Below are 11,351 nucleotides of genomic sequence, written 5' to 3'. Positions count from 1 at the left end.
ATAGCAGCATGTAATTAAAATATTCATATGCAGATTGCAGCCCATTTAGGGGTGAATGCTGCTAGATGCTGAGCAAAATTTGAATAGTGCTGAGAGATTTCAGCTGCCAAGAAAGAGAGAGGATGCTCAAAGTAGTCTGAGTTGGCCAGCATCTGGCAGACTGCCTTAACATTGATTTGTTCTTATGTTAGGATAAAACTGGCAAGGAACAGGAAAGCAGTTTAGGGCTCAATTAACAAGCAGCCTTTAAAAAATGTATTTCACTTTCTGCCTTAGGCTTTGCCTTAGGGCTAGTCCTGTTCACAGAGCTAAGGCTAAAAGAGAAAAACTGCTTATATACATAATATCCTGTAAACAGTTATCCCCTCTATAATAAGGGCAATTCAAAACATCTCAATGTCACAGACACACTCTGGTACAGGAATCAATCAGGATGCTATTAGGCCAAATTATTCAGTAGAGTAGCTAAGATTTATTTGGAAAAGGTTTGTTTGTTTGTTTAAAGTTTTCATAGTGTTTGAACTGGAAAAAATAAAATAGTATCTTTTGAATTTGAGCAAAAAGTAGGCTGAGCTGAAGAAGTTACATGGTACAAGGAGACTGTTGCTTTGTCCTAGTCATGGAGAATATTGTGGTGGAAAAAGTAAAGCTGGGACAATGCTGTTGGGACATATTACATTGGATAAATATATTAATTGTGGCAGTGGCTACTTCTTTCCCGTTGCACTTCACAAAGGTGCAGAGAGCCTGTGCTGTAACTGGGGGTAGTTTTGATTAAGTCACTTGTGTGTTCTTATGAAGGTTTATGTTATGGCAAAGAAGAATGGTTTTTTTTGGAGCAATGTTTTTGGAAAAGCAGTGGAAGTCATCTCTGCAGAATGACTGTGACTGGAGCCATGGTACTCTGTGATCCACCTTCTAGGAGCTCTGCTTCGAGAGAGGATGTTCCACTGCTGCTCTCCGTGTCTGCAAATCATCTAGGAGACTGGAGATTTGAAATTCTTCAATGCATTGCAATCCTTTTGCTCATTTAATGGGGTCAACAGCCATACCACCCTTGGCTGAATTTTCTGAAGTTTTGCAGAGGTCTTTGTGCAGAAGTTAAAAGCTAAATCAAACTGGCTAGACAGATATCCATCTGATTTATCTTGTTAAGTTTATTTCTGATTATCTGACTTTACGAGACCTTTTTGCCTTTCCTTCATTCAAGGCAATTCAGGTGGTATCAAGAGAGAATAATTCCATTGTAGACAACAATTTTAGTCTACATTCTGTTTGTCTATATAGTTGTCCTAAGTTGCTATGGCAGTGCTGGTAAGGGAGAGCTATTTCACCCTTTTATGTATTTGTTTTCCATTTTGGAAAGTAAAGTGTGTCTGATCACACACTTCCTTTCTTCCCTTTGGAGAAAGGTGCAGAGTAATATTTCTAAATTAAGCTGATTCAAGATTGATTAACACTGTAAGAAACCTGGTTTTGCTGCCCAAAAGATTGAGTTTGGGCTAGCTTATGTTATGGGGTATAGAGAGATAGCAGAAAGGATATTGAAGAAGCTGTTGCACAGTGAGATAATGAGCTTTGGAGAGCCAAGCTTGTTGGTTTTGCTTCTGCAGGAGGAACAGGATACAGGGCTGTCCTTTGGGAAGGAGACAACATCACTTCTTTTCTTTAGCAAGAGAAGCCACAAGAACCAACCTTCAGAGGTTTATACATGCTACCATAAATTGAGCAACTCAGCCAATCAGCCTCACAAGAAACACAACAATGTCATTGCATTCTCTCTTTCTAAATGAGAGCTTCTCTGCTGAACTTACATGAAAAGCCCAGCATGGGATGAAGCTGAAGAATCACAGATGCTGCTTTGCTGTTCTCTGTTCACTGTTCATGTTCAAATCTGTAAAAAGGATATGATCCAAGGGTGTTGGTAAGAGAAAAAACATTCAACTAGCCTCTTATGAAGGTTAGACAAAATATCATATTGGAATGTTTGGGTTTGGGGTATTTTTTTTTTGGTTTTTTTTGTTTTTTTGTTTTAATTTCAAATCAGCTGCAAAAGGCTTGGAAATAAGGGTGATATGTTATTTTTGTAGATCTGAAGAATCCCTTTGAGGGTTAATTTATCATAAGCTTGTAAATGACATGCGTTTTTCATGAAAAGTTGAATAATGGTCATAAACAAGTACAGGATCTCCTAATTGCATCCAAGTGATAGTAACTGATATAGGTATATGAAATGCTTTAATAAATAACATGAGTAATTAGTTCTTAAAACAAACTACTTTTGCAAACAATGCTTTTTATATTCATTCTTGCTAGGGAATTGAAACTACAGTTGTTATCTACATTATGTAAATTCAGTTTTGCAATGGAAGTTAAATTTTATTTTTTGAAGATGTTTGATATGAAAAAAATACCAGAGTATTTAAAATTTCCCCTTGAAAAGCCATTCAGATTTTAAAGAGCCATCACTATTAAATATTACACTTGGTTAAAGATGGATAGTAGTTTTTCATCTTAGCTGAGACTGGATTTTTCCCTGCAGTCTAGAATACTTGAGTGCTTTGTCATCTGTGGGGATGAAGTCCTTTATTTTTTTGCTATGATATATTTTAATGTGGCACCTGCTGCTGTTCTTGGAAGTCTTGGAAGAGTTATTAGCAATCTAGTTTTAAAGACAGATCAAATAACAGGGATATTGTCTAATTTTTTTTCTCAGATCTCTTTCATTGTCTACCCCTATCATTTCATATCTTAAGATGACAGGGCATTAAATAGTCTACCAATTTGTTTGTGTGGTACCTGATAGACCTGAATTCAAGTGGAATCCCTCAGTATTATATTCATCATAATTAGCCATTCGTGTTGCATCAAAAAGAACAAATCTTCTGAACAACGTTCAGACACTCCTGTTTCTTGCAGCCCTTTCAGTCACAGACTGACTACCTTATATTTTTTTAATCAGGTAGAGATGTTGCATATCTTTATCTGTAATGCCCTTTTCAGCTCTGCCTGTATAACTCATCCTTTCATTTATCTTCTTTTTTCTGCCTTTCTATTCTGCTCTGCATGCCTATTTATCCCTTCTCAAACAAATAGCTCACATCTTTTTGTGGTATATTCCACAGAGTCCCAGTTCACAGTCTGTGTTTGGCATAAATGAGTGGACCTTGTGTAATTGGAAAAAATCCTGACTGGGTTTAGGTGGAGTTGCTTGTGGTATAGATATACCACAGATATAGATATAGATAGATATAGATAGTTAGATATAGATATAGATAGATAAAGACCAAAGTGGTTTTTCAGGTGTGTAAAGTCTCCAAAATTCAGTGCAGGAAAAGGAAAGGAGTGGACAAAAAGGAGATCTTCTAGGTATTTTGAAAAAAATCCAGCTAGTTACTCCAGCTGAGTGTGTGTCTAAGAATGAACTCAGGGTTGGAAAGCACAGTTTGTAATAATAACCTGTGATTCTTTTCTACCTGTACCCCAAATTCCTTGTAATTCACTTAATTTCTTCTTTTCTCAGTGGTTATAGCAATAAAACTTTTTCTCCTTGAAAATAAAATTATAAAGAACAATTTTGTTTTTCTTGAAAAGTAATGTAGTGTTCATTTGTTGAGAATCAGTTTGGCATTCATGGACTCAAAGTACTTTTTTTACTCTTCCTTTCTTTTTCTCCTTCCCATAAAAAATACTTGCAGTCCTGACCCCTCTTCCATCCTCCTCATGTTCTGGTTACTTGTCAGTATATAAATTCTTGGATATGGTAATATTTCATGCACCATCTTCAGCTCCTCTGTCCTGTCATTTAAGTCCAGTCCTGTGTTCCTAATGTCAAGCTGGCTTTGTTCAATATGACCAGCAAGGTAGCATATGTTTCCACATTGAGTATCACTGCCCATTCTGGAGGTATCTCCCATTAATCAAGAAGGCTACTTTGTCATAGTGCAGCTAAAGTTATCACCAAATTTTAAGTACAAAGTTTGAATAATAATGACTCCTCTTTTGTTAAATGGTGTTAACACAGCTGAATAGCTTCCCTGATGGTTTATTATATTAGTCTTTCAGAACATTGACTGATTTGTTTTTATTACCATGAAAGCTTTTGTCTTATGAAAATTACTTGGGACCACAGGTCAATGTTTTTCATGTCACATTTCTATAAGAAGTACATTGCTTTATTATACTTTGTATTCTGCCACTGCAAACTGTATGTTACTTAAATTTATTTGTCGTGATACCACTGCCAGGCTGCCATTAAATTGTTAAAGGATATTCAGGAAATGTTGTTGCAGTAACCTTTAGAGGAAGACATATGGAAATGGACTATATCTGTTAATTAACTTTTCGAACTGCAAACCTTCCAAAGTATAAGGCCTGGTATGAATCATTACACATGAGCAGAATACTTAGAGGGGTGATGATCATGTTTTTCCTAAGACAACAGGTCCTTCAAGTTCAAATTACTTACCTATCTATTTAATCTAGAAGACTAAACGGTTAAAGAACAAAAATGAATTCTAGTGAAAGATTGAAATATTTGTCTCTCTTCTGTCCATCCTCACCAGTATCAAAATAAAATGGCCTGTGACTCTTGTCTGTCTAAACAACATTTTGAAATTGCATCTCGCAGAAGGAAAACAGAGCATAAGGGATGCATAAGAAAGAAGAGAGCCCATGAGAGAAGCTCCTGAGGTGTTTCAGGTTAAGCTGAACCAAGGATCCCAAGTCTTGGATACATCACACTCCTCACTGGAGAAGGCACTGACAGAGAGGATGTTGCTATCTCTAAGCTAACATGCTGTGATGCTTCCCAGACATAGCTTGGGAATAAAAAATTGGACTCCATGCAGATAAACTGAATCTGGAGAGGATTAAGCTTTCCTGCTCCAGATACTGTGATCTCTAACAAGATTGCTATGTTAAGGGATATTTAGAACATTAATTGTTCATTCTTCAGGGCTGGTCAGAATTTCTGAAGCTGGAGTTCTTAATGCTGATCCCATAGTAATATAAGTACCTGAAGATGACAAAATCCAGCACTGTTGAAAGGGGCTTACTGCTTTTCTGCTTGTTAAATTTTCCTCTACATTGATTCCCTGACATGGTTTGGTGTGAGGCTACATAAATCCCTGTGGAAGCAAAAACTAACATAGGAACATGCTGGGTTTTTGAAGGTGGCAGAGACAGGGAGCTGTATGCACCAAAACAGATTTGGAGTTACAGTGGGAGTGGTAGTCCCAACAGGCAGCTGCTGACAATATGGGATAGGGATTAAAAGTGAGTGAGGTTGAAGCACGACATGTGCTTGTAGCCCATGCGAGTATGCTTAGGTGAAAATATACATGGATAATTGTGATATGTGTGAAAAGCAAAATGATAGATGATAAAAGGAAATCCACAGGCTAGAGAAGGCAAATTTGTTTGCTCTGAAGGGCATGCTGTTGTCCATCAAATCTGGCAGAAACCCCCAATTCTGCCAGGTTTGACCTACCTGACCCCAGTGTATGTAAGCCAAGAGCTGCACAACAATCTGAGCCTAAAAAATGAAAGGAGTCAATTGAATACAACTTCTTTTTTCCTGTGGACATTATGAGGTAACTGGAGGAAATTGGAAATTTGTGAACTCAAACAAAAGACTGATGGCTACGTAAAATTTTTTGTACTTTCTTTCCCAAGCATTAGATTTCATAGATGGCACTGTGGATTCTGGTTAGGTACATGTGGCTATGTGGCATCCGAGGTATGCCCACAGCACCTCTCCAAGTATTAGCTTGTTTTCCTTCTTTTGTGTTACTGCCTGGCACAAACAGTATAAAACAGGTTGCAGGAACTCTATAATCAAGTTTAAAATATTCAGACAATGCAGCTGTGGAATTACATATTTGAGAGGAAAACCTATTAAAAGACGAGAAAAATAGGATGCCAATATTAGGTTGTTTCCATTGTTCACTGTTGTCTCACAAGGTGAAAACCAAAACAGAAGCTTTGGAAAGAACTGCAGTGTGTCTTTCATGCAGGTTGCTTCTCACTTATTCCAAAATTACACTTCTGGAAAGGTTTTTCCTGCTTAATCTGCTACTTTCATTAGAGAAATTTCTTTATTCTTTCTCATTATTGCTCATAAGCTTAGGGCTAACTAGCAAGCCTCACAATTTCTTGCTTTTCTGAAAGCAGTTTCCATATGAAATAAATGTGAATGACCACAAGTTTTTCTTGAATTTTGGGGTAGCAGTAAACCCCTAACTTGTTTAAGTATTTGAAGTTTTCACTTGGCTTGGATGAAAATACAGTGTAACACAAACGCAGAAAAAGAGAAATTGCTTGAAGGAATATTCCAATGCAGTTCACTAACCATTAAGTATTGTTCTACTTTTCTGAGCTTAAATCTCTACTGACATGAATCTTTTATATCCTGCAGTGCAAGTTGTACTACTTGGATAACTAATACAGTTAAAGCAGTGGTTTCATTAGATCTGAGAAAGTTTGGAATTGGCTGTGATTGTTGAGCAATTGAGTCTCTACTTTGTGGCAACGGAAAGTTTTTATGTTTTAATAAACAAATATTCTTGAATGTATTCCTGAATTTGATTTTATTCATCACTAGTTAAAAAACAAAAACAGTAATTTGAAATGGTTTTTTTTTGAGACAGCAATTTGAAGGTATATTTTCTTTTTAGTAGTACATGTTGGTTCCTATTTTTATCCGTAGCTTTTAATTTGAGTTTATTAGCATGGAAATTAGAATGGATGACATTAAATAAGATGAGCAGACAATGACAGAAGAATAAAGGGGAACTGTGACAGTCACAGAGGTAGTTCTAACAAAACCACGGCCAAATATTTTCTACATGTATATAATACTGTGCCAAATTCAGTAACTGTTTATGGAAATTAGGTATACTGAAATGTGACATGGGGTAGGACAAACCAAAACTGTTGAGCATTTTATTTGTTTAAAGAACATACTTTTACTGCTGCTGATAAACTGAAGTATTTTTTCTTAGTCAGTTTTTTTGTTAATAATCTATTCTCTCCCCATTATCCATAGGGAATGAATACTGTGTACCCAGACAGCAATAAATCTTCAGCTGCAAACCACTGACAGAAATCTATAGACCACCAGTTTGGGAAACCTCAGCTTTAAACTCTAAATGATTCAACATTTGTGTAAGTCAGACATGTTCTGCTATTATGTAACTAAATAATTTTATATCCATGTTCATCATAATGCTAAGAGGTTCAGTGTATGAACTGTTTACTCTTACAAATTGTCTCTCTAATAATTAAATGATAAAATTGAAAATGTTTGTGAACTCGAGATATGTCCTTAAAATGTGCAGGAAAACCTGTGTGCTGTTTGCAGGCTGTTGAAGAAATCCTTGTCACAGTGACACATTTTGTAGTGCTTACATGGTTTGGGTTGGGTTTTTTGGTATGAAACTTCAACTTAAAACAATATTGCTAAATAACTAAAGTCCTATTATATTGATATTTAAGGCAAGGCTCAGATATTGGTGTTTAATAATGCAAATGATGTGTAGAAAGTATAGAGCTAACACTCAGAGAATTTTTTTCCCAGCTTTTGTCAGGCAAAGACGAATATTGGCATTTAAATTTTTACTTCCTCTGTTGCTCTGCCCTTTTTTTACTTTGCAGTGAGTGATATTATGGAAATGCAAAAGTGTTACAAAGGGGACAATTTTGACTAATACAGGTTGAAGTGTTTTATGAATGGAAACTGAAACACAAGCCGTAGAGAAATCACTTAAGTCACTGCTGAGATGCATTCATCTCTGGTAGTGCATAAAAGTTAATTAACAGTGCAGTGAACTGGAGGTAATTCAGAGAGAAACATTATTAGATGAGGATGTACAAAGAAAGTGAAACATCTTTCAGTTTACAGGCTAAGGATAGATGAATATCTACTAATGTCTGTAAGTGACCTTGACAGCAAGGAAGAACAATTTGACTGGAGATGTTCCTTGGGGTGCTCTCTGTGAGAGTAATGGGATAAAAGAACAGGTGATCAGGCTGTGATGTGAAAGACTAAGACCTTTTCCATCCTAATGTCTGGCAGCTATTGAGGCTGCATCCATATAGCCCCTATATGCAGAAAACATCTTTACTGATTGAGCACACTTATATAGGGCCGCCTAATGTATGTAAATTGCAGATTTCTGTTGTATATATAGCATCTGAATGTGGAGAAGAGCAAAAGCCACGGAGGACTGGATACTGAATTCCAGACTTGGATAGATTTCAAGACAAGGAAGAACAAAGCCATTGCTTTGTGTATTTAAAGCTAAACTAGAAACTACTGCTTAGAGTATTTTGAGAACAGTCCTACTCTCACTAGGAGGTGGACTTAAAACTTTAAATCCATCTTTTTAGACTGTATTTCTTGTTATGGGATGATAGAGTGTCCTAGTGCCAGCCCTGGATAGGCTCACAAGAGTTATTAACCTCAAATATCTATTTGCATGGACTTTCCTGGTTTTATTTTGGTTACTCTTTTGTTGAGATAATTGTGGACAGAACACTTGCTGGAAAATAGGTGATTAAATTATGCCTGCTCCTGAAAGCTGAATTTTCCTATCCTTAGTTTTCTTACCATTCTCTAGATAGATTTGGGGTATGGAGTTTGTGAACAGTAACAGGTTATTACTGTTATTTGAAGCCTCAAATTTCTCTGGCCTGCATGTCTTCTGCTGTCACTTTCTTCTCTCCTAGATTTTTTCAGGATTTTCTATTGCTGTAGGTTCTCCATGCATGTTATACAAGTTCCTACATCACTGTCAGAATTATGGGACTTTAAAATTTTAGCCCTATTTCTTCTGTTCAAATGGTAAAATGAAATGGATTTATATGCATCTTTATTCAGGTTAAGAATAATTAATATTCTAAAAAAAAATTTACATTTCATCCATGATCAATTAACATCCAGAAGCTCTCTTTCTCTATTGATATCCAGAAAGAAATTTTGAAAGTACTGAATCTTATTTCGAATATAACAAAATTATAAAGCTATGAGCTTGCTCCTTACTTGTTTGAACTGAACCCTTGCTGTACACCTCATTGGCTAACCAGGCATTCAGAGACAACTTGCTGATATTTTGATGAGTGACTGACCTCTGCAGATGAAGTACCAGGAGAATTCCTGAGAAAGTGAGCTGTGTAGCAACTGGAAGCAAAGCTGTGGCAGCTGCATGTTTCCACTTACCTATTTTTCTAGGCTCTGTGAGCTGGCAGTCAGCAAAAGGAGACAGAAATATATTCTTGAAAATATTTCTGTTCAAATGAGTAAAAGGATGGAGTAAAAATAAAACAAGAGTGAGAGACAGGAAGATAGCATGAAAATAGCAATTTGAGTTATTGTCACAAGGGAACATTACACATGGCATCACATAATGCATGAGTTAATCATCACAACATTCTTTGGAAGTGAAGCAGAAAAGTACAGAACATGACAAGAATTATAGTCGAATGCAATAAAATCTTATTTGAAAGTTGTTTACATTTTAAAAAGTAGATCAGTAAATTAAGGGTAGATGAAACTGGTTTGTGAAAATTCCAGGAACTTGGCAGAATTCATCCATACAGTGAAATTAATTCAAGGCTGATATATTTTCCTTCATAAGGTTGATTGCAGCAGGCTCTCCATCTCTGGAGACTGAGTTCTGTGCAACATTCCTTAGGAAAGCAATGCTGGCGAAGCAGGCTCAGAGTCAGTGAGTGAGCTTAGTTGTCTTTGCACCTTACATGGTTCCTTCATGGGGGTAATTGAGAGAAATGCTGGCAGAGCACAGTGGCTGCACTGTCACTTGGACTGCAGTAGTGTGACAGGTTATCACCAACCTGTGACACCCAAAGTAGACGCTCCCACCAATGTTCCCCCTTGCTTCTGATAAGAATGTCTTCACTTTGCCAAGACTGGCTGTTGTACTTAGCAGAAAGGGGCCAAATGGAGCTCCTCATGGGACTTCCATCCTGGTGCTAATCTGGAAGTAACCAGGAAAGAGAGGAAAGCAAGGAAAGACAAGATCAATAAAGGAAATTATTTGAGGGGAAAAATAATGAAAGCAACAGAGGCAAACCAATTAAAACAAAACAAAGAAAGGACGGGAAGTTAAATTCACTCCTTGGGCCAGATGCATCCCTGGAACCTCAGCAATGCAGCCCTGACCGTAATGCATATCCTGGTGGAGCTAAGGCATTCCCTGAAACATGACTTTTGCCATGATGCATGATGACATCTTCTAAAAAGCAATTGTGTGATGTGTGCTATCCAGCCTACCCTGATAATTGGGACCTTCCAGTTGATATGGGTCATGATGTAGTTTATGGGATTTAAGTCCTAAGAGTTACATATACCCCTGAAATTAATTTGACTGCTGTGTGCCAAAATCTAACTTATTTCCTTATCATCTTCCAACCATTAAATTGCTAGATTTGAGTTGTGTAAATGCTTTAAAGAAAGAGAGCTTCTAGTCACTAGGGAATATTGCAGAAAATTTGCCTTCTGAGCATGGTTATATAACGCCCACTTATTTTAATTAGACTTTAGCTCTCAAAGTCCCACTTTACCTAAGTGGCATGATCACTGAAACACAGTAGAGATCTGTGATAGCAAATGCAATCTATCTGCTCCTTTCAGCAGTGACTTCTCCTTTAATATTATGTCTCTCAGGCATGTGAGTCCCAAGCAGCTGCTTGCAGTGTTGTCTATTATTAGTGCTTACTCAGAATGGGTCTTGTTCTCCAGCAGAAGTGCAAGAAATGTCTGTGTAAGCATTGCATAGCTTTAATTTTCCTACAGAAGAGTGGTCCTCAGGGAGGAGAGTCAAATAAACAGCAGCCTAAACTGTACTCCAGGTAGCTGAACACCAGGAACAGGACCAAACCAAATTACTCACAAAGTGATGCTGATGTTAGTCTTTTCTCAGGAAGATACACCAAGCAGAGATAAGAGGTTTTTTTAAAATAAGTAAATTCCATCTAATTACAGGTTTCCATTCTTGAAAATTTTGCTGCAGTGAAGTCTTTGGCAAGCATGAAAAAGGTATTGTGATACATCCATTAACTCCTCAAACCCTGCAGCCAACTGCCTCTTCTTCCTGTGTTTTTTGTGATGTGTCCTGTTGCAGAACATGGAGACCCATTTGGCCAGGCACTGAATGAATACTATTTCAGTGTACAAACCCAAAAAGAAAGCTAAATTGTACATTTGTCATATCCTAAAAGGATAATTTGTGTATACAGGTGGCAACAATCCCTTTCTGGTTTTTAGTTCAGTATTCTTGCACTTCTAACTGGACAGATGAAACAATCTGTTTCAATGCAATCATAGCAAG

General features: G+C 37.0%; 1 protein-coding gene across 1 annotated transcript in view; it reads left to right on the top strand.

The window, feature by feature from the left end:
• The first annotated feature begins 7,071 nt into the window (after positions 1-7,071).
• TUNAR (transmembrane neural differentiation associated intracellular calcium regulator) overlaps positions 7,072-11,351 on the top strand; it is a 61,480-nt gene continuing 57,200 nt past the window's right edge. The window contains exon 1 of the mRNA XM_083863370.1: positions 7,072-7,167. The gene's annotated coding sequence lies outside the window, so the exon portion shown is untranslated. The remainder of the gene's footprint in view (positions 7,168-11,351) is intronic.

The sequence above is a fragment of the Zosterops lateralis genome, assembly GCF_965231275.1.
Source record: "Zosterops lateralis genome assembly, chromosome: 6".
NCBI classification, from domain to species: domain Eukaryota; kingdom Metazoa; phylum Chordata; class Aves; order Passeriformes; family Zosteropidae; genus Zosterops; species Zosterops lateralis.
The sequence above is the reverse complement of the archived record's forward strand: the minus strand, read 5'-3'. Positions and strand labels throughout refer to the sequence as shown.